The sequence below is a fragment of the Salmo salar genome, chromosome ssa09, assembly GCF_905237065.1.
Source record: "Salmo salar chromosome ssa09, Ssal_v3.1, whole genome shotgun sequence".
Classification (NCBI taxonomy): Eukaryota; Metazoa; Chordata; class Actinopteri; order Salmoniformes; family Salmonidae; genus Salmo; species Salmo salar.
In genome coordinates this window covers 107,862,975-107,887,882 of record NC_059450.1, presented here as the reverse complement: position 1 = coordinate 107,887,882, position 24,908 = coordinate 107,862,975, and the positions used below count along the sequence as shown (strand labels likewise).

General features: G+C 43.9%; 1 pseudogene; it reads left to right on the top strand.

The window, feature by feature from the left end:
- The window catches only part of LOC106612331 (glutamine amidotransferase-like class 1 domain-containing protein 3, mitochondrial), a 28,031-nt pseudogene extending 4,994 nt beyond the window's left edge, over nucleotides 1–23,037 (top strand).
- Nucleotides 23,038–24,908: the final 1,871 nt, after the last annotated feature.

Below are 24,908 nucleotides of genomic sequence, written 5' to 3'. Positions count from 1 at the left end.
TAAACCTAACCTAAACCAAACCTGAACTTGAACCTACTCTGACACTGTCTGTCTCTATGTGTATCCTAGTTGGCTGGGCCAGTCTAAACCTAACCTGAACCTGAACCTACTCTGACACTGTCTGTCTCTATGTGTATCCTAGTCGGCTGGGCCATAAGATCCAGGGGGTTCTGTGTGACGGGGATTCCAACGAGGTCGTAGCCTCAACTGTGGTGAACTGCCTCAAGATAGATGAAGGTATGATGTTACAGAACAGAAGCACACTACAATAACTAATTACTAACAACTTAGGTTGTGTTGTCCTGTCTAGGGATGGAACACTCTGGAAACTTTCCCCAAATTCCCAGGCTTTCCAGAAATCCAGGTTGAAAGATTCCTGGATTTCAAAGAATCCTCTGACCAGGATTTCTGGAAAACCTGGGAAAGATACCGGGACATTACAACCCTAGTCCCACCCTATGATTCACTGTGTATCAATGATCACTCAGTCAATATTGTGTTTCCTCCTCCTCCTCCAGGTACGATTAGTATTGTGAGGGAAGGCTGCGTCCCGGCGGTGAAGGTCTGACAGATCTTTGAGAGGGTGAAGACCAGTATGTTGTGAGGAGGACCCCTCCCTCCATCCCTCCTCTATCCTCTCTTCCATCCAGCTCCCCTCTCCCCATTCTCTCCCTCCATCCTCTGTTGACCAATGATGACACTCAGATCAGATACTGGACCCACCCACCTCAGGCCACCATCCAATATGTCTCTCAAACATGTTGAGGAACAGTTGTTACATATTTATTCTGTATGTATGTTGTAGATGTAATCATATGTAAATATGTGCATTTTAGATTTGATTTTAGGAACATAAGTATGTTTTGTTTTGTTCTGTATGATTTGATTATGTAAAATGAAGTGGTAACAGAAATTATACTCTAATGATGTAGTACTCTAAATTAGGGATTTATGAAGGATGATATAGTACTCTAAATGAGGGATTTATGAAGGATGATGTAGTACTCTAAATGAGGGATTTATGAAGGATGATGTAGTACTCTAAATGAGGGATTTATGAAGGATGATGTAGTACTCTAAATGAGGGATTTATGAAGGATGATGTAGTACTCCAAATTAGGGATTTATGAAGGATGATGTAGTACTCCAAATGAGGGATTTATGAAGGATGATGTAGTACTCTAAATGAGGGATTTATGAAGGAAGATGTAGTACTCTAAACGAGGGATTTATGAAGGATGATGTAGTACTCTAAATGTGGGATTTATGAAGGATGATGTAGTACTCTAAATGAGGGATTTATGAAGGATAATGTAGTACTCTAAATGAGGGATTTATGAAGGAGGATGTCATGATGTTGGCCTGTGGGTAAGGTTTATGACCCCCCCATAAATACCTTTATCCCTTCCCCTCTCTTTCTGACCCTACTGAAGGACTGCGGTCCTGAATGACTGCTTTCCTGTTAAATATAGAGAGTCTGGGAACATCAAACAAATGGTGAAAGGAACCATATTTTGGTAATAAAACCAGTTGGAAATATGCTTTGGAACTTAATGAGTATGGATGTCAGTTCGGTTGTCATCTGAGACATTATAACTGATGACAGGACGACATAAACTGTACCTGGGAAAGTATACACCCTCTAGTTATCAGAGTCACATGGAATTGTTATGCAATTGAAATGTTTGATATTGAAATTGTTTGTTAGGAGATTAAATGTCATTTTAGCTTCCAAATGAGAGAATTGGGTTTTCATAAGGAAAGTGCCCTGCTTGATCAGTGGCCCACCCCTGTGAAGAGACAGGGGTTATAAACGATGAAACACATCCTTCCCCCTCTCCACTATATAAGCCTTTGACGAAAAGATAAACACATGTTCCAGTACGTGAGGTCTGCAGCCTCTACGTTAGAAGGACACACGTCAAGTACAGAACTAAGCCAACCTCGGCGTGAGCTTTGGTGGCGAATGGTATGAACTTTGAGCTTATTCACTACAGAAGTGATACTTCCTAGCCGTTGAGTTAGCAGCGGCCGCTGTAGACGTGGGCTAGGAAAGGACGGACGACGGATCCAGTCTAACAACGAACAGACGAAGATACCACCATGTATCAAATGTACCACCAGAGACATTCTTCCGAGGACAGGAAGATCTGTTGGCCAACCCGGCCAGCATCTACGACCAATCTACCGAAGCGCAGCTCAGAGTAAATATTTATTGCATTTTCCTTTTCCAAATGGGCGGTAATTTAGAATGCATAAGATACTGTATTTACGATAGCATAGCTGCTGTTTCTTTGTTCCTAAGTCTTCCCGCTCTTTCATTCAAGCCCAACCCCCTTTCCTTTGTGTAACCAGCTTTCATACAGGTTCCGTCCACCAGGAACGTTTTCTGTATGACATCATTTGTATTCTGTGTATTTGTAATTCTGTGTGATTAGTTAGGTATTTAGTAAATAAATAATTAAACCCAATTTTGTATTGCTGATTCAACTTGTTAGCCAGGGTTCGTGAAGATAACCAATAATTTACAACTTTCATTATGAGACTGAAAATAAGATAAGGGTTAATATTGACTGCTATCGATGTAAAATATTACTAAGTATTTTAAGAGTTTATTCGGAAGATAACGGCTCTATAAACGTTCTTCCGTGGTGCCCCGACTTTCTAGTTAATTACATTTACATGATTAGCTTAATCAGGTAATATTAATTACAGAGAAAGAATTTTATAGGTTAGCATGAAATATCACTTAATCTGGCATAGCCAAAGACACGACAATGATGTAGTACTCTAAATTAGGGATTTATGAAGGATGATGTAGTACTCTAAATGAGGGATTTATGAAGATGATGTAGTACTCTAAATGAGGGATTTATGAAGGATGATGTATGTGAATGTACGATGCTGCTGGGTATAAATTAATAATAAATTATTGTGAAGTACTGTATAACTGGGAATTTATATATTGTTTAATATGGGAGCTTGACAAAGGCCAATTGCATACATGCAAAATTGAAAAGTATTTTTTGCTTTGGCAATTTACTGTAATAGATCCATGTATATAGTGAAGTTATACTTTCAGAATAAATCTCAAATTAAATATACTTATTTCTCCACTTTTGTTCTGCTCTGAAACCAATATTTCAGATCATCAAATCAAATGTTATTTTCCACATGTGCCAAATACAACAGGTGTAGACTTTACCGTGAAATGCTTATTTACGAGCCCTTAACCAACAGTGCAGTTACAAAGTAAGACAAATATTTGCTAAATTAAAAAGGAAATAGTAAGACAATGTAAACAATAATGAGGCTACAAAGAGTACCAGTACCTAGTCAGTATGCAGGGGTACCAGGTAGTAACATGGCTATATACAAGGAGTACCAGAACCCAGTCAATATGCAGGGGTACCAGGTAGTAACATGGCTATATACAAGGAGTACCAGTACCTAGTCAATCTGCAGGAGTACCAGGTAGTAACATATAATGTAGGTAGTTGAGGTAATATAATGTAGGTAGGGGTACCAGGTAGTTGTAGGTAATATAATGTAGGTAGGGGTACCAGGTAGTGGAGGTAATATAATGTAGGTAGGGGTACCAGGTAGTGTAGGTAATGTAATGTAGGTAGGGGTACCAGGTAGTGTAGGTAATGTAATGTAGGTAGGGGTACCAGGTAGTTGAGAAAATATAATGTAGATAGGCATACCAGGTAGTTGTAGGTAATATAATGTAGGTAGGGGTACCAGGTAGTGTAGGTAATGTAATGTAGGTAGGGGTACCAGGTAGTTGAAGTAATATAATGTAGGTAGGGGTACCAGGTAGTTGTAGGTAATATAACGTAGGTAGGGGTACCAGGTAGTTGTAGGTAATATAATGTAGGCAGGGGTACCAGGTAGTTGAGGTAATGTAATGTAGGTGGGGTTACCAGGTAGCTGAGGTAATATAATGTAGGTAGGGGTAACAGATAGTTGAGGTAATATAATGTAGGTAGGGGTACCAGGTACTTGTATGTAATATAATGTAGGTAGGGGTACCAGGTAGTGGAGGTAATATAATGTAGGTGGGGTACCAGGTAGTTAAAACCTGTTAGGGATAGGGGGGAGTATTTTCACGGCCGGATAAAAAACGTACTCGATTTAATCTGGTTACTACTCCTGCCCAGAAACTAGAATATGCATATGATTAGTAGATTTGGATAGAAACCACTCTAAAGTTTCTAAAACTGTTTCAATGGTGTCTGTGAGTATAACAGAACTCATATGGCTGGCCAAAACCTGAGAAGATTCCTTACAGGAAGTGCCCTGTCTGACCATTTCTTGGCCTTCTGTAGCCTCTCTATAAAAAATACAGCATCTCTGCTGTAACGTGACAATTTCTAAGGCTTCCATTGGCTCTAGGAAGGCGCCAGAAAGTGGAATGATAGCTCTCCAGTCTCTGGGCGAAAAACAGCAGGAGTTTTTGTGAGTGGTCCTTCTGAGGACAATGACACTGGCGCACTAGTCCATTTTTTTCTTTCACTGTTTGAATGGGTAGAACGTCTCCCGGTTGGAATATTATCGCTATTTTATGAGAAAAATCGCATAAAAATGTATTTTAAACAGCGTTTGACATGCTTCGAAGTACGGTAATGGAATATTTTGTAATTTTTTGTCACGAAATGCGCCGGTGCGTCACCCTTCGGATAGTTACCTGAACGCACGAACAAAATGGAGCTATTTGAATATAACTATGGATTATTTCGAACCAAAACAACATTTGTTGTTGAAGTAGAAGTCCTGGGAGTGCATTCTGATGAAGAACAGCAAAGGTAATCCAATTTTTCTTATAGTAAATCTGAGTTTGGTGAGTGCCAAACTTGGTGGGTGTCAAAATAGCTAGCCGTGATGGCCGGGCTATGTACTCAGAATATTGCAAAATGTGCTTTCACCGAAAAGCTATTTTAAAATCGGACACCGCGATTGCATAAAGGAGTTCTGTATCTATAATTCTTAAAATAATTGTTATGTTTTTTGTCAACGTTTATCGTGAGTAATTTAGTAAATTCACCGGAAGTTTTTGGTGGGTATGCTAGTTCTGAGCACCATATGCTAATGTAAAAAGCTGGTTTTTGATATAAATATGAACTTGATTGAACAAAACATGCATGTATTGTATAACATAATGTCCTAGGAGTGTCATCTGATGAAGATCATCAAAGGTTAGTGCTGCATTTAGCTGTGGTTTTGGTTTTTGTGACATATATGCTTGCTTGGAAAATGGCTGTGTGATTATTTTTGGGAGGGTACTCTCCTGACATAATCTAATGTTTTGTTTTCGCTGTAAAGCCTTTTTGAAATCGTATATTCTCTTCTCCTCTCCAGCCCTCTCTCCTTCTCTCCTCTCGTACTATCTTCTCCTCTCCAGCCCTCTCTCCTTCTCTCCTCTCGTCCTATATTCTCTTCTCCTCTCCAGTCATCTCTTCTCCTTTCCTCTGCTCTCCTCTCCTATCCTCTCATCTCCTCTCCAGGCAATGACATGTGTTTTGACTTGCCATTCTTCAAGCAAAGGATCCAAAGGCCTTTTTGCGCTTATGGTTGACACCGATAAAAGACTGGCATATTCCTTCAAGGTCCAGTCTGTCCAGTTTCTCCTAGTGCACGTGCCACATGTCCACTTATTTCATCCTTGTTTGACTCATGGATGATGCAAGCTTAGACTTTTGTGTTGCAAAGTACAATAGAAACAGAGGACCCCCTTTAAGGAGGGGCTGTAATGGAGCCAAGTATAATATTTAAACCATTAATCCTGAAAGTAGGGTATCCTAGTAGAGTGTCCTATTTGATAGGGATTGATTAGGTATGACATTCACATTTGGCTGATTTGGGCGAGGTCCAAGCTCCCCCTTCCCTCTCCTGCACCTTCATCTTCGCCTGCCTGTCTTCTCTCTCTCTGTCTGTCATTGTCTCCAACTCTCTCTCCCTGCTTGATTGTATTATCTGAAATACACATGAAAAGCCATACTTAGAGGACTATCTCATCTTAACCTGTTAGGGCTAGGGGGCAGTATTGACACGGCTGGATAAAAAACATACCCGATTTAATCTGGTTACCACTCCTACCCAGTAACTAGAATATGCATATACTTATTACATATGGATAGAAAACACCCTAAAGTTTCTAAAACTGTTTGAATGGTGTCTGTGAGTATAACAGAACTCAAATGGCAGGTCAAAACCTGAGAGATTCCTTTACAGGAAGTGGCCTGTCTGACCATTTCTTGAACTTCTTTTCCATCTCTATCTTTTACTAAGGATCTCTGCTCTAACGTGACACTTCCTACGTCGTCCATAGGCGCTCAGAGCCCGGGAAAAACCTGAATGTCGTCATCCCAGCCCCAGGCTGAAACACATTATCGCCTTTCTCAAGTGGCCGATCAAGGGACTCTGGGCTTAGGCGCGTGACCCGACCGCCCCCGCCTTTGTGATTTTTTCCTCTGTTTGCCGAAAAGGAGATTCCCTGTCGGAATATTATCGCTTTTCTACGAGAAAAATGGCGTAAAAATTGATTTTAAACAGCGGTTGACATGCTTCGAAGTACGGTAATGGAATATTTAGAATTTTTTTGTCACGAATTGCGCCATGCGCACGACCCTTCTTTACCATTTCGGATAGTGTCTGGAACGCACGAACAAAACGCCGCTATTCGGATATAACGATGGATTATTTTGGACCAAACCAACATTTGTTATTGAAGTAGCAGTCCTGGGAGTGCATTCTGACGAAGACAACAAAAGGTAATCAAACTTTTATAATAGTAAATCTGATTATGGTGAGTGCTAAACTTGCCGGGTGTCTAAATAGCTAGCCCGTGATGCCTGGGCTATGTACTTAGAATATTGCAAAATGTGCTTTCACCAAAAAGCTATTTTAAAATCGGACATATCGAGTGCATAGAGGAGGTCTGTATCTATAATTCTTAAAATAATTGTTATGCTTTTTGTGAACGTTTATCGTGAGTAATTTAGTAAAATGTTAGCGAATGCCCCGGAAGTTTGCGGGGGTATGCTAGTTCTGAACGTCACATGCTAATGTAAAAAGCTGGTTTTTGATATAAATATGAACTTGATTGAACAAAACATGCATGTATTGTATAACATAATGTCCTAGGGTTGTCATCTGATGAAGATCATCAAAGGTGAGTGCTGCATTTAGCTGTCTTCTGGGTTTTTGTGACATTATATGCTAGCTTGAAAAATGGGTGTCTGATTATTTCTGGCTTGGTACTCTGCTGACATAATCTAATGTTTTGCTTTCGTTGTAAAGCCTTTTTGAAATCGGACAGTGTGGTTAGATTAACGAGAGTCTTGTCTTTAAATAGCTGTAAAATAGTCATATGTTTGAGAAATTGAAGTAATAGGATTTTTAAGGTTTTGAAAATCGCGCCACAGGCTTCAAGTGGCTGTTACGTAGGTGGGACGAATTAGTCAATCAAATTTATATGAAATGTATTTATAATGCCCTTTTTACATCAGCCGTTGTCACAAAGTGCTAGACAGAAATCCAGCCTAAAACCCCAAACAGCAAGCAATGCAGGTATAGAAGCACGGTGGCTAGGAAAACTCCCTAGAATGGCAGGAACCTAGGAAGAAACCTAGAGAGGACCCAGGCTCTGAGGGGTGGCCTTCTGGCTGTGCCGGGTGGAGATTATAACAGTACATGGCCAAGATGTTCAAACGTTCATAGATGACCAGCAGGGTCAAATAATAATAATCACAGTGGTTGTAGAGGGTGCAACAGGTCAGCACCTCAGGAGTAAATGTCAGTTGGCTTTTAATAGCCGATCATTCAGAGTTAGAGACAGCAGGTGCGGTAGAGAGAGAGAGTCAAAAACAAACGGGTGAACAGGTTAGGGTTCCTTAGCCACAGGCAGAACAGTTGAAACTGGAGCAGCAGCACGACCAGGTGGACTGGGGACAGCAAGGAGTCATCAGGCCAGGTTGTCCTGAGGCATGGCCCTACGGCTCAGGTCCTCTGAGAGAAGAGAAAGAGACAAACAGAGAAAGAGACAGATCGAGAAAGAGCAAGAGAAAGAGAAAGAGAAGGAGAAAGAGAGAAAGAGAAGGAGAAAGAGAGAGAGAGAATTTGAGGGAGCTTACTTAAATTCACACAGGACACCGGATAAGACTGGAGAAATACTCCAGATATAACAGACTGACCCTAGCCCCCCGACACATAAACTATTGCAGAATAATTACTTGAGGCTGAGACAGGAGGGGTCGGGAGACACTGTGGACCCGTCCGACTATACTCCCGGACAGGGCCAACCAGGCAGGATATAACCCCACCCACTTTGCCAAAGCACAGCCCCTAACCATTAGAGGGATATCTTCAACCACCAACTTACTACCCTGAGACAAGGCCGAGTATAGGCCAGGAAGATCTCTAGTAAGCCAGTGACTCAGCCCCCGTAATAGGGTTAGAGGCAGAGAATCCCACTGGGGAGAGGGGAACCGGCCAGGCAGAGACAGCAAGGGTGGTTCATCGCTTCAGTGCCTTTCCATTCACCTTCACACCCCTGGGCCAGACTACACTCAATCATAGGACCCACTGAAGAGATTAGTCTTCAATAAAGACTTAAAGGTCAAAATCGAGTCTGCGTCTCTCACATGGATAGGCAGACCATTCCATAAAAATGGAGCTCAATAGGAGAAAGCCCTGCCTCCAGCTGTTTGCTTAGAAAATCCAGGGACAGTAAGGAGGCCTGCGTCTTGTGACCGTAGCGTACATGTAGGTATGTACGGCAGGACCAAATTGGAAAGATAGGTAGGAGCAAGCCCATGTAATGCTTTGTAGGTTAGCAGTAAAACCTTGAAATCAGTCCTACCCTTAACAGGAAGCCAGTGTAGAGAGGCTAGCACTGGAGTAATATGAACAGTGTTTTTGTTCTAGTAAGGATTCTAGCAGCGGTTTTTAGCATCTTGACTAGAACCCCAAACAATAAGACTGTTGTTGTCACAGGCGTCGTATTGAACAGACCAAGGCGCAGCGTGTTGAGTGCTCATCTTTTATTGTTTTTTATGAAAAAGCACTTCACAAAGAAAACGAAAGCCAAACAGTTCTGTCAGGTATCCTAAACAGAAAACAACCACCCACAAAACCCAAAAGGAAACAGGCTGCCTAAGTATGGCTTCCAATCAGAGACAACGAAAAACACCTGCCTCTGATTGGAAACCATACCCGGCCACACATGGAAAATGAAACATAGAAACAGAAAACTAGAACAAATTACCCTAGAAACAAACCAACCCCAAAACACACAAAACAACCCCCCTGCCATGCTCTGACCATTCTACTATGGCAAAATGACCCTTTCACTCGTCAGGACGTGACAGTACTCCCCCCAAAGGTGCAGACCCCGACTGCACCCTAAACAAAAAAACCACAAAATCAACCCCAAACCTAAAGGGAGGGAAGGGAGGGTGGCCACCATCTACGATGGTTCCTGTGCTACACCCCAAGCCCTTCCGCCAATCCTCCAGCTATGGAGGTGGCTCTGGCTCCGGGCATAGCTCCCGTTCTGCGCTGCCGACCACCGCTGGCGGCTCCGGGCTGCAGACCGTCGCTGAAGACTCTGGGCTGCAGACCGTCGCTGAAGACTCTGGGCTGCAGACCGTCGCTAGGTGTGCCGGGCTGAGAGGCGTAGCTGGAGGCACCGGGCTGAGGGGCGTCGCTGGAGGCCCCGGGCTGAGAGCCGTCGCTGGAGGCCCCGGGCTGAGAGGCGTATTGCTGGAGGCCCCGGGCTGAAGGGTGTCGCTGGAGGCCCCGGGCTGAGGAGTGTCGCTGGAGGCCCCGGGCTGAGGAGTGTTGCTGGAGGCCCCGGGCTGAGGGGCGTCGCTGGAGGCTCCGGACTGAGGGGCGTCGCTGGAGGCACCGGGCTGAGAGGCATCGCTGGAGGCCCCGGGTTGAGGGGCATCGCTAGGGGCTCCGGGCTGAGGGGCGTCGCTGGAGGCTCTGTGCTGAGGGGTGTCCCTGGAGGCTCCGGGCTGAGGGGCATCGCTGGAGGCTCCGGGCTGAGGGGCATCGCTGGAGGCTCCGGGCTGAGGGGCGTCACTGGAGGCTCCGGGCTGAGGAGCGTCACTGGAGGCCTCCTGCGTGGAGGTGGGACCGGTCTCCCCGGACTGGGGAGACTTACAGGAGACTGGGTGCGCATAGCAGGCATGGGGCACACTGGGCCGTGGAGGCGCACCGGAGGTCTGGGGCTCAGGGCTGGCACACCCTGTCCTGGCTGGATGGTCACTGTAGCCCGGCACGGGCGGAGCACTGGCACAGGGCGTACTGGGCTGTGCTGGGGAATGAAGGCTGCCGTGCGTAGAGCAGGCGCAGGATAAACTGGGCCAAGGAGACGCACTGGAGGCCAGATGCGTTGAGCCGGCGCACTTCTTCCTGGCTGCCGGCCAACTCTCGCATGGCAACGCAGCGGAGCCCGTACCGACCGCACCGGACTGTGTGTGCGGATGGGCGAGATAGTGCGCATCACCCCGTAATGCATTTCTTGCCCCTCTGCACACCCGCTCCTCAGTGCTCTTTCTGCCAGTACCATTTCCCGGAATCTCGTGTCGAACTCAACGCTTGACTCCTTTATTGGCTCCGGCTCCGGCTAGCTATTTTGACACCCACCAAGTGTGGTACTCACCAAACTCCGATTTACTATTAGAAAAGTTTGATTACCTTTGCTGTTCTTCGTCAGAATGCACTCCCAGGACTTCTACTTCAATAACAAATGTTGGTTTGGTTCCAAATAATCCATAGTTATATCCAAATAGCGGCGTTTTGTTCGTGCGTTCAAGACACTATCCGAAGGGTAAAGAAGGGTGACGCGCCCGACGCGTTTCGTTACAAAAAAATTCTAAATATTCCATTACCGTGCTTCGAAGCATGTCAACCGCTGTTTAAAATCAATTTTTATGCTATTTTTCTCGTAAAAAAGCGATAATATTCCGACCGTGAGTCGTTGTTTTCGTTCAAAGAGAGAGAAAGTAAACATGGTGTCGGCTCGTGCACGCGCCTCCAGTCTCATTGTCCTCAGATCAACCACTATCCAAATGCGCTAATGTTTTTCAGCCATGGCCTGCAAAGCCACCATTCATTGTTCTGGCGCCTTCTGAGAGACTATGGGAGCGTTAGAAAATGTCACGTTATGCCAGAGATCCCCTGTTTTGGTATAATTGTTTGATTTGGATAGAAAACACCCTAAAGTTTCTAAAACTGTTTGAATGGTGTTTTCTAACCAAATCAAACAATTATATGCATATTCTAGTTACTGGGCAGGAGTAGTAACCAGATTAAATCGGGTACGTTTTTTATCCAGCCGTGCAAATACTGCCCCCTATCCCCAACAGGTTAAAATGGTGTAAAATAGTCATATGTTTGAGAAATTGAAGTTATAGCATTTTTGAGGTATTTGTATTTCGCGCCACGCCATTCCACTGGCTGTTGACTAGGGTGGGACGCTCACCCATAGAAGTTAAGATTAGACTGTTGTGATGTCATTATTCATAACCAACTAACTACTGGTCAGTTGCAATGATGGTCCTGGAGCAACATTAATTATGATGTCGTAGGAACAACACCAACAAGGCGATATCAGCGCAAATATTGATGATCAAGACGCTTAAACTTTCAGCATATTATAGAGAAGGACACTCAACAAGCACTGCACTCACACAAATGCCTGATGATTGGCTGAGAGAAATTGATGATCAAATGATTGTGGGGGCTGTCTTGTTAGACTTCAGTGCAGCTTTTGACAGTATGGATCATAGTCTGCTGCTGGAAAAAAAAAACATATGTGTTATGGCTTTACACCCCCTGCTATGTTGTGGATAAAGAGTTACCTGTCTAACAGAACACAGACGGTGTTCTTTAATGGAAGCCTCTCAAACATAATCCAGGTAGAATCAGGAATTCCCCAGGGTAGCTGTTTAGGCCCCTTGCTTTTCTCAATCTTTACTAACGACATGCTACTGGATTTGAGTAAAGCCAGTGTGTCTATGTATGAGGATGACTCAACACTATACACGTCAGCTACTACAGCCACTGAAATGACTGCAACACTTAATAAAGAGCTGCAGTTTGTTTCGGAATGGGTAATATGGAAAAGTTAGTCCTAAATATTTCCAAAACTAAAAGCATTGTATTTGGGATAAATCATTCACTAAACCCTAAACCTCAACTACATCTCGTAATGAATAATGTTTAAATTGAGCAAGTTGAGGTGACTAAACTGCTTGGAGTAACCCTGGATTGTAAACTGTCATGGTCAAAACATATTGATGCAACAGTAGCTAAGATGGGGAGAAGTCTGTCCATAATAAAGTGCAGCTCTGCCTTCTTAACAACACTATCAACAAGGCAGGTCCTACAGGCCCTGTTTTTGTCGCACCTGGAATACTGTTCAGTAGTTTGGCCAGGTGCCACAAAGAGGGACTTGGGAAAATTGCAGTTGTCTCAGAACAGGACAGCACGGCTGGCCCTTGAAAGTACACGGAGAGCTAACAATAATGATATGCGTGTCAATCTCTCATGGCTCAAAGCGGAGGAGGCACGCACACATGCATTTTGCATTGTAGATATGTGGTCGTGGAGTATAGGCCTGAGGGCACACCCCCAGTGTGCTGTGAAGTCTGTTGTGAATGTATTGTAATGTTTTTAAAATTGTATAACTGCCTTAATTATGCCTGACCCCAGGAAGAGTAATACAGAACTCATTGTGGCTTAATTCAGGAAATTCTAGTGTGAAACTACGTGGTGTGAGTCAAGACTGAGGCATCTCCAGATGAGATCCACCTGAAGGAAGACAGAGATCTGTCAAAAAGCATCGAGGTGACACACCAGAATAAACTAACCCCAGAAGAAAGAACCTGTTAATTAAACACTAACTAAACAATGTCTCTGGTGAGAGAGAACAGGTGTTGGGTGAACAACAGCTCCATTGTCTCATCTTTAGATTACTTCCTACCAGTGAAACATACTGTACTGTGCAGTCATCACTCTTTGCAGGTACCAAAATTCCTCACATCCAAATTAGCCTACTTATCAACATGTTTTAGGTTAATGAGAAAGATATAAACAAGATAAGATAAAAGCAGTAAGGAAACGGTTGTGAAGGTACCCAGGAGAGGGTTAGAGGTTGATCTGGGAAATGTCCAACCAGGGCTAACAGAAGACACCTTTATAGTGTTTTAGTCTATCTTTGAGAGGGGTCAAACAAGTTGTTCTACATGTCATTCCGTGAGGGCAGCTATGCATGGCGTAATGCACTTTGACATCAACGTTGTGATTTAGGACATTGTGATGTAATGCTGTGTGTTTCTCTTGGAGAGGGGTCAAGGAAGTTAGCCTACCTCTCATAACTTCATGACAGAACTCAATGTGGGGTGATTCAGGACATTCTGCTGTGAAGCTACCTGGTGTGAGTCAAAACTGAGGCATCTAATATTGACAGGTGACATTTAGTTTATTTTTGCTTCCTTCAGGTGAACCTCATCAGGAGGAGCCTGAGAACAACGTAGAGGAGGACATTGTTGTGTTGTCTGAATATTCACATTAGTGTTTTCTCTTCTCTTCTCTTCCTCATTCCTCTTTATCATCTGATTGTTTTTACTCAGAAGTTGCTCAAACACATTCTCATACACACCTCACTAGTGTTCACAATGGTGACATTGTCAACCATTTCACAATGACACTGTGAATCTTCCTAGAAGGACAAGCTCTACTTCCTCTGTCTGGAGCATCAAGAATGATGAAGAGTGACAGAGAGTGACAGAGAGTGACAGAGAGTGACACAGAGTGGTGCCGGTAAATGTGGCGCTCTCATTCCTCTATCTGGAGCATCAAGAATGCTCATAAAAAAAGGGTTATGTAGGTTTTACATGACAATACCATCCAATGAGCCTCTATCACCCCTCTCTCCCCCCTCTCTCACCCCTCTCTCGGCCCTCTCTCACCCCTCTCTCGCTCCTCTCTCGCCCCTCTCACTCCTCTTCACCCCTCTCACTTCTCACCTCCTCTCTCACCCCTCTTTCAGTCCTCTCTCAGTCCTCTCACCCCTCTGTCACCCCTCTTTCACCCCTCTCTCAGTCCTCTCTCCCTCCTCTCAATCCTCTCTCACCCCTCTCTCACTCCTTTCACCCCTCTTTCACCCCTCTGTCACTCCCCTCTCACCCCTCTCTCACTCCTCTCGCTCGGAGGTAGTGAAGGAACATAAGGGCTGAGTAGAACAGTAAGTTGATTTAGCTGGAGAGACGATGGGCCAGACCCAAATCCCCATCATTGGCGTGAGGAAAAGACGGAAATACATGAGGTCGGGGGTCGGGGTGCCTTGTTAGAATTCTTCGTCAAGTTGTTAACCTGTTATGGCTAGGGGGCAGTATTTTCACTGCCGGATAAAAAACGTACCCGATTTAATCTGGTTACTACTCCTGCCCAGAAACTAGAATATGCATATTATTAGTAGATTTGGATAGAAAACACTCTAAAGTTTCTAAAACTGTTTGAATGGTGTCTGTGAGTATAACAGAACTCATATGGCAGGCCAAAACCTGAGAAGATTCCATACAGGAAGTGCCCTGTCTGACAATTTGTTGTCCTTCCGTTGCATCTCTATCGAAAATACAGCATCTGTGCTGTAACGTGACATTTTCTAAGGCTTCCATTGGCTCTCTAAAGCCGCCAGAAAGTGGAATGGGGTGTCTGCTGTCTCTGGGCAAAGAACAGCAGCAGAATTTGTAAGTGGTCAGCCTGGGGACAGTGAGACTGGAGATGTGCGGTCACGAGACTACTCCATTTTTTTCTTTCAGCCTTTGAATGAATACAACAGTTGGAATATTATCGCTATTTTACGAGAAAAATAGCATAAACATTTATTTTAAACAGCGTTTGACATGATTCTAAGTACGGTAATGGAATATTTTGATTTTTTTTGTCACGAAATGTGCTCGCGCGTCACCCTTCAGATAGTGACCTGAACGCACGAACAAAACGGAGCTATTTGAATATAACTAGGGATTATTTGGAACCAAAACAACATTTGTTGTTGAAGTAGTGTCACGTCCTGACCAGTATTAGGGATTATTTGTAATTGTAGTTTGGTCAGGACGTGGCAGAGGGTATTTGTTCTATGTGGTCCGGGGGTTATGTGTAGGTTAAAGGGGTGTTATATTTATGTGTTCCGGGGTTTGGGTGTATGTTCTGGTTTTTGGTTGTCTAGGGGTTTTCTGGTTTGTGTATTTCTTTGTCTGTGTGGCTCTCGATCAGGAACAGCTGTACTTCGTTGTTCCTGATTGAGAGTCATATATTAGGAGCTTGTTTTCACCTGGGGTTTTGTGGGTAGTTGATTTTTGCACTGCTAGTTGTCATAGCCTGCAAAACTGTCTCCTGTCGTGTTTTCTGCATTTCTTGTTTTTTTCGTGTTCAACGTATTTAATAAATATGATGTTGAGCACGCAACCCGCTGCGTATTTGTTCGACAGTGATTTCTCATTATCAGACGACGAAGAGTGTGACAAGTAGAAGTCCTGGGAGTGCATTCTGACGAAGAACAGCAAAGGTAATCCAATTTTTCTAATAGTAATTCTGAGTTTAGTGAGCCCCAAACATGGTGGGTGACAAAATAGCTAGCCGTGATGGCCGAGCTATGTAATCAGAATATTTCAAAATGCTTTCGCAGAAAAGCTATTTTAAAATCTGACACCGCGATTGCATAAAGGAGTTCTGTATCTATAATTCATAAAATAATTGTTATGTATTTTGTCAACGTTTATCATGAGTAATTTAGTAAATTCACCGGAAGTTTTCGATGGGTATGCTAGTTCTGAACATCACATGCTAATGTAAAAAGCTGGTTTTTGATATAAATATGATCGTTATTGAACAAAACATGCATGTATTGTATAACATAATGTCCTAGGAGTGTCATCTGATGAAGATCATCAAAGGTTAGTGCTGCATTTAGCTGTGGTTTGGGTTTATGTGACATATATGCTTGCTTTGAAAATGGCTGTATGATTATTTGTGTCTATGTACTCTCCTAACATAATCTAATGTTTTGCTTTCGCTGTAAAGCCTTTTTGAAATCGGACAATGTGGTTAGATTAACGAGAGTCTTATCTTTAAAATGGTGTAAAATAGTTCATTGTTTGAGAAAATTGAATTGTGGTATTTTAGTTGGTTTTGTATTTCTCGCCGTGCGATGCCATTGGCTGTTGGCTAGGGGTTCCGCAGACGGAACGGGGTTCCGCTAGCGGAACGTCTGTCCTCAACAGGTTAATTGACCAGTTGGTAGTCTACCAGAATAGGGTTATTATGAGTAATTAAAAGCAGGTAGAATACCAGAGTAGGGTTATTATGGGTAATAAACAGTAGGTAGTCTACCAGAGTAGGGTTATTATGGGTAATATACAGTAGGTAGTCTACCAGAGTAGGGTTATTATGGGTAATAAACAGTAGGTAGCCTACCAGAGTAGGGTTATTATGAGTAATAAACAGTAGGTAGGCTACTAGAGTAGGGTTATTATGAGTAATAAACAGCAGGTAGGCTACCAGAGTAGGGTTATTATGGGTAATAAACAGTAGGTAGGCTACCAGACTACGGTTATTATATTATCTGCCTATCCAGTCTACATTAAGGTTAGGGCTGGGGCTAAGGTAGGGTTAGTCTACGTTAGGGTTAGGGCTGGGGATAAGGTAGGGTAGTCCACATTAGGGTTAGGGCTGGAGCTAAGGTAGGGTTAGTCTACATTAGGGTTAGGGCTGGGGATAAGGTAGGGTTAGTCTACATTAGGGTTAGGGCTGGGGATAAGGTAGGGTTAGTCTACATTAGGGTTAGGGCTGGGGATAAGAGAAGATAATAGTCTCTCCCTCCTCCCCTCCCACCTCCTCCCCCTCCTCCCCACTCCTCTCACTTCCTCTCCTCCCCCCTCCTCCCCCTCCTCTCCCCTCTCCTCTCTTCTCCTCCCCTTCCTTTCCGCTTCCCTCTCCCAGGTCCAGATGTTTGCCCCCAACGTGGACCAAATGCATGTAGTGAACCACTGTGAGGGGAAACCCATTGCTGAGAAACGCAACGTCCTGGAGGAGAGTGCTCGTATCGCCCGCGGCGATGTGTCTGACCTTGCCAAGCTAGAGGTCACCGCCTTCGACGCCCTCGTTATCCCAGGTGAGCATTACTCCTTCATCTAGAACCAGCACATTGATTATATGATGCTGGAACTGACTAACACACTCCTGTCTTTATCTGTTATCAATATGACATTATATCACCACTCCTTTATTCTCTATCTCTGTTACTATGTCACCACTACTTTATACTCTATCTCTGTTACTATATCACCACTCCTTTATTCTCTATCTCTGTTACTACATCAACACTCCTTTATTCTCTATCTCTCTAATATATCACCACTCCTTTATTCTATATCTGTTACTATATGTCACGCCCTGACCATAGAGAGCCTGTTTTTTCTCTATGTTGGTTAGGTCGGGTTGTGACTAGGGTGGGTATCTAGGTTGTTCTGTTTCTATGTGGACCTGGTATGGTTCCCAATCAGAGGCAGCTGTTAATCGTTGTCTCTGATTGGGGATCATATTTAGGCAGCCATTTCCCCACTGTGTTTTGTGGGATCTTGTTTCTGTGTAGTTGCCTGTGAGCACTGCTTGAGCGTCACATATTGTTTATTCTTTATTGTTTTGTGCGTTTCACTTAATTAAATGAAATATGTGGAACCCAGATCATGCTGCACGTTGGTCCGAGTATGCATCCAGTTCGTACGACGAGCGTGACAGAAGATCCCACCACACCAGGACCAAGCAGCGTGCCCAGGAGGAGATGGCATCCTGGGCTAGGGAGGAGATCGAGGAGAAAATATCCTGGACTTGGGAGGAAATCTTGTCAGGACATGAAAGCCTTCTGTGGAAGCAGACGCAGGAAGAGAAGGGAGGACAGCGATGACGCCGGGGTTTGCGGCCACAAGGAAAGCCCAAAAGACAGCCCAGAATTGTTTTTTTTCAGGAAGTCGAAGGAGGAACTCGATGAAAGATTCCGGCGAGAGGTGGTGGCAATGAGAGTGCTGCAGCGTAGGCGTACTGAGGAGCGTGACACCAGTCCAGTGTCATCTGCACCGGTTTCATGCATCTGGCCTCCAGTGCGCCTCCCCAGTCCAGTACGTCCTGTGTCTCCTCCACGCACTCGCCCTGAGGTGTGTGTCACCGTTCCGGTACAATTTGTGCCAGTTCTACACACCAGGTCTCCAGTGCGCCTCCACAGCCCAGTACATTCTGTGCCAGCTCACCGCACTGGCCGTGCGGAGTGTGTCATCTGTCCGGGACAATTTATGCCGGCTCTACGCACAAGACCTCCAGTACACCTCCACAGTCCGGAACGTCCTGTGCCTGCTCCTCGCACTCGCCCTGAAGAGCGTGTCACCAGTCTGGTGCAACCTTTACCGGCCCCACGCATCAGGCCTCCAGTGTGCCTCCCCAGTCCGGTACGTCCTGTGCCTGCTCCTCGCACTCGCCCTGAAGTGCGTGTCACCAGTTCGGTGCAACCTGTGCCGGCCCCACGCATCAGGCCTCCAGTGCGCCTCCCCAGTTCGGCGACGGTCCCCAGTCCAGAGCCTCCGGCGACGGTCCCCAGTCCAGAGCTTCCGGCGACAGTTCGGTCCGCAGTCCAGAGCTTCCGGCGACGGTTCACAGTCCAGAGCTTCCGGCGACGGTTCACAGTCCGGAACCTCCTACGACGGCTCACAGTCCGGAACCTCCTACGACGGCCCACAGTCCGGAACCTCCTATGACGGTCCACAGGCCAGAGCCCTCCTCTGCGCCGGTGCCCAGTCCAGGCACGGCGTCTAGTCCAGCTCCAAGGCCAGAGCCTTTCTCTGCGCCGGTGCCTAGTCCAGGCACGGCGTCCATTCCCGCTCCAAGGCCGGAGCCTTCCTCTGCGCCGATGCCCAGTCCAGGCATGGCGGCCAACTCAGCTCCATGGCAGGAGCCTTTCTCGGTTCCGGTGCCCAGTCCGGGTGCGGCGTACATTCCAGTCCGGAACCTCTGTTCCTATGTTGACCTGGTATGGTTCCCAGTCAGAGGCAGCTGTTTATCGTTGTCTCTGATTGGGGATCATATTTAGGCAGCCATTTCCCCACAGTGTTTTGTGGGATCTTGTTTCTGTGTACTTGCCTGTGAGCACTGCTTGAGCTTCACGTATCAATTATTCTTTATTGTTTTGTGCGTTTCACTTAAATGAAATATGTGGAACCCAGATCATGCTGCACGTTGGTCCGAGTATGCTTCCAGTTCGTATGACGAGCGTGACACTATATCACCACTCCTTTATTCTCTATCTCTGTTACAATGTCACCACTCCTTTAAACAGTTCAACCCCAAGTAGAGAAGCTGATTAAGTGGTTCCACGCTGCAGGTAATGTGCTGCATCTCCCCTGTCCTAGCTGCTAAGGCCCTGCCGGGGTGTGAGATCACCGTGGGACAGGACAAGGAGTGTGAGAGGTGGGTTACAATGTCACAGGTGTGTGTGAACAGGGCAACGTATTTGTGTGTGTGTGAGAGAGAGAGAGAAAGAGAGAGAGAGAGAGAGAGAGAGAGAGAGAGTGTGCTGATATGTCTCTGTTTTAACCTCTTGGCGTTCCCCTAGGATAGGGGGCGCTAAAGCGATTTTAGAAAAAAATTCGTGCCCATTTTAAACGGCCTCCTACTCAAACTCAGAAGCTAGGATATGCATATAATTAATACTAGTGGATAGAAAACACCCTAAAGTTTCTAAAACTGTTTGAACGGTGTCTGTGAGTATAACAGAACTCATATGGCAGTCAAAACCCCGAGACAGATGGAAACAGGAAGTGGAATTCTGAATTGCGAACTCAACTTCATCACGTTGCCTATTAATCACACCGTGAGCTATGGTTCATTGAGCACTTCCTATTGCTTCCACTAGATGTCCCTAGTCTTCACAAATTGGTTTGAGCCTTCTACTGTTAAAATTGAATGAATGAGACGCTGTGGAACGTGGTCACACGGAGAGGGCAATCACCATTATGACGCCGGCGCCCCTGGTTACCCTCCCCTTTCGAAACGTTTTGAAACACAATGCAATCGTCCCCCTCGAATCTTATTGGCTCTCTTGTTGAAAAACGCCCTGAAGATTTATGTTATACAACGTTTGACATGTTTGAACGAACCTAAATGGGGAAAAAAATGCATTTTCTCGAAATGGCTGTCCCGTGGCCGACGAAGCATTTGGATCAGCCTTCAGACGCGCTAACAAGAACAAGCTCTTGGAACATAAAGGAGTCATTTTTTCGAACTAAAATACATTTGTTGTGGACCTGGAATCCCTGGAAGTGCTTTCTGATGAAGACAACCAAAGGTAAGGGATTATTGACAATAGTATACAAGAGTAGATGTGATATGCGATTGTTCCAAGATGGCTAGCCTATTGCTATTACTAGCCTATTGTTCTGAGTATCGCATCCCCTTTTATCGCAAAGTGTGATTACCCAGTAAAGTTATTTTTAAATCTGGCATTACAGGTGCTTTCAAGAGATATTCATCTATAAATCTTAGAATGACAATATTACATTTTAACCTCTCTGGGCTAGGCGGGACGAAATCGTCCCACCTACGCAACAGCCAGTGTAATCCCGTGGCGCGATTTTCAAATACCTTAGAAATGCTATTACTTCAATTTCTCAAACATATGACTATTTTACACCATTTTAAAGACAAGACTCTCGTTAATCTAACCACACTGTCCGATTTCAAAAAGGCTTTACAACGAAAGCAAAACATTAGATTATGTCAGCAGAGTACCCAGCCAGAAATAATCAGACACCCATTTTTCAAGCTAGCATATAATGTCACAAAAACCCAGAAGACAGCTAAATGCAGCGCTAACCTTTGATCTTCATCAGATGACACACCTAGGACATTATGTTATACAATACATGCATGTTTTGTTCAATCAAGTTCATATTTATATCAAAAACCAGCTTTTTACATTAGCATGTGACGTTCAGAACTAGCATACCCATCGAAAACCTCCGGTGAATTTACTAAATTACTCACGATAAACGTTCACAAAAAACATAACAATTATTTTTAAATTATAGATACAGAACTCCTTTGTGCAATCGAGGTGTCCGATTTTAAAATAGCTTTTCGGTGAAAGCACATTTTGCAATATTCTGAGTACATAGCCCAGCCATCACGGCTAGCTATTTAGACACCCACCAAGTTTAGCCCTGACCAAACTCCGATTTACTATTACAAAAGTTTGATTACCTTTGATGTTCTTCGTCAGAATGCACTCCCAGGACTGCTACTTCAATAACAAATGTTGGTTTGGTCCAAAATAATCCATCGTTATATCCAAATAGCGGCGTTTTGTTCGTGCGTTCAAGACACTATCCGAAGTGTAAATAAGGGTCACGAGCATGGCACAATTCGTGACAAAAAAATTCTAAATATTCCATTACCGTACTTCGAAGCATGTCAACCGCTGTTTAAAATCCATTTTTATGCCATTTTTCTCGTAAAAAAGTTATAATATTCTGACCGTCAATCTGCGTTTAGGTAAACAGAGGAAAGAAAACAAAGCATTCGGTCGACGCGGGCACGAGCCTGAGTCTCACAGTACTGTAACCAGCCACTACCCAAACGCGCTCCTTTTTTTCAGCCAGAGCCTGCAAAGCCACGATTCAGCTTTTTGCCGCCTTCTGAGAGCCCATGGGAGCCGTAGGAAGTGTCACGTAACAGCAGAGATCCTCTGTAATGGATAGAGATAATCAAGAAGGGCAAGAAATTGTCAGACAGGCCACTTCCTGCGTGGAATCTTCTCAGGTTTTGGCCTGCCATATGAGTTCTGTTATACTCACAGACACCATTCAATCAGTTTTAGAAACTTTAGGGTGTTTTCTATCCAAAGCCAATAATTATATGCATATTCTAGTTACTGGGCAGGAGTAGTAACCAGATTAAATCGGGTACGTTTTTTATCCAGCCGTGTCAATACTGCCCCCTAGCCCTAACAGGTTAAAAATGTTTTCGAATAGTAAATTGTAGCTCTGTTTCATCGGATGCATTTGAGGGAAAATAGTTAGTCAACGTTACGCACCGATGTAAAATGCTGTTTTTATATATAAATATGAACTTTATCGAACAAAAGAATGCATGTATTGTGTAACATGATGTCCTAGGTGTGTCATCTGATGAAGATTGTCAAAGGTTAGTGCTGCATTTAGCTGTTTTTTGGTTATTTGTGATGCATGTGGTTGGTCGGAAAATGGCTATGTGGCTACTTTTACGATATACTCCTCTAACATAATCTAATGTTTTGTTTTGCTGTAAAGCCTTTTTGAAATCGGACAACGTGGTTCGATTCAGGAGAGGTGTATCTATAAAACGATATAATTTGAATTATTATTATAATTTTTTTAATTATTAAATTGTGTTATGCTAATGGCGATATGATTTTTCGCAGGGGTTAACAGAACAAAGCAGTATGTTTTTAACCCAGCTGCTTTTCTTCTCCCTCCTGTCACTAGATGGCCCTATGCCAAGACGGCAACTTCCATGAAGGAGCTGGGCTGTAAACACGTGAATAAGAAAGTGGGGGAGGTCCACATCGATGTGAAGAACAAGCTGGTCACATCTGCCTTCATGTGTAACGCTCCAATACATGAGGTGTTTGACCGGGTGGGCGTCATGGTTACAGAACTGCTCAAACTGGCCTAGGTCACGTCTGAGATTCAGAATGCTGATTAGCTGTGCTTCCCAAAAGGCACACTTTTCCCTTTATAGTGCTGATGTGACCTTGTCAAAAGATGGGAATAGGGAGCCATTTGGGAAGCGACCTTACAATCATGTTTGTTGTTTCGGTTTTTGTTGTTTGTTTACCTGGACACCGTCCTGATCGGAATGAAATGGACACACAGAACAACAGAAGAAACAGAAGAAGATAGTGTTTCTGTTGCATCATCCATTTGTCTGACTGTGGGATGACTTGTGTTTTTAAAAGTAAAACGAAATTCTGGAATGAACGACTTTTCATTTGATTAGTTTTTAAGCTGACCACTAGGTTTTGATATGGTATATTATGGTCATATGGGGCTATGAACAGCTCGTTCTTTCTCCGTGCATTTAGCATACAGGTTAGATTGACAGAATACATCCTGTAGGCACATAGCAGGGAATTCCCACCCGAGTTAAGCGGGTAAATAGAATGGAATTCACTTTTATGCAGTTTTCTCTCTCCACAGCAAATTGTCCAGTGTTGATTTTTCAGTGTAACATTTATAGTGTTGATTCAGGAATTAAATTCACTTTGTAAAATAACCCCCTGGGTTGCTCGTCTTTTCAGTTCACTGCAGCAAGTTTGCTGCACACTCAAACTGGACAGTTTTACCTCAAGTCTCTTCTTTCAAAGACTCAATCGTAGACACTCTTAATAGGGATAGGGGGCAGTATTCGGAATATTGGATGACTGAGGTGCCCAAAGTAAACTGCCTGTTACTCAGGCCCAGAAGCTAGGATATGCATATAATTGGTAGAAAACACTCTAAAGTTTCTAAAACTGTTAAAATTATGTCTGTGAGTATAACAGAACTGATTTGGCAGGCGAAAACCCTAGGACCAATTTTTTTCTGTTGACCTGCCAGCCAATTCCAAGCTTAACCTATTGAATACAAAGACTTCCGCCTCCCAAATTGCACTTCCTATGGCTTCCACTCGATGTCAACATTCTTTATACATGGTTTCAGGCTTTTATTCTGAAAAACCAACGAGGAATAGTTGTTTATCCTGAGGAAGTCCCATGGCAAAACTAGTCTCATTGAGGAGTGACCGAGGGAGCGCTGCGTTCTTTTCCTTTCCTATTGAAAATTGTTCGCTCCGTATATTATCGTTTATTTAAACATTAGAGTACCTAATAATGAGTTAGAAACGTTGTTTGATTTGTTTGGATAAACATTACTGGTAAGTTTTGGAACTCCTATGTCTGCATTCTGAACGGGTGGATTACTGAACACAATGACGCCTACTAAATGGACTATTTGGCATATAAAGATGGAACTTTATTGAACAAAACGTCCATTCATTGTGTTCCCGGGACTCTTGTGATTGCGATCAAAGGAAGATCTTCAAAGGTAAGTGACTTATTTTGTCACTATTTGGCATTTTGTGATGCCCGTGCTTGTTTGGATAATATGTTGTTGTGGGGCGCTGACCTCAGATAATCAAATGCTTTCGCCGTAAAGCCTTTTTGAAATCTGACAATATAGTTAGATTGCCAAGGTTCTAAGATAAAGAATCATGTATGACACTTGTATTATCATGAAGGTTAAATATGACATTTTCTGTATTTTGAATTTGGCGCTCTGCAATTTCACCGGATGTTGTCGAGGTGGGTCCCTAGCAGGACCCCTGCGCCAGAAAGGTTAATGACAGTTGTGGCTGCTTTGCGTGATGTATTGTTGTCTCTATCTTCTTGCCCTTTGTGCTGTTGTCTGTGCCCAATAATGTTTGTACCATGTTTTGTGCTGTTGCCATGTTGTGTTGCTATCATGCTGTGTTGTCATGTGTTGCTGCCTTGCTATGTTGTTGTCTTAGGTCTCTCTTTATGTAGTGTTGTGGTGTCTTTCTTGTCGTGATGTGTGTTGTCCAATATATATATATATATATATATATATATATTTTTATCCTAACCCCCATCCCTGCAGGAGGCCTTTTGCCTTTTGGTAGGCAGTCAATGTAAATAAGAATTTGTTGGTTAAATAAATAGAAAAATAAATAAAAACTACACTTGGAGAGTAAACAGTCCAATCAAAACAATACCCTACATTAGCATATTTCCCAGCATGCTCTACAGC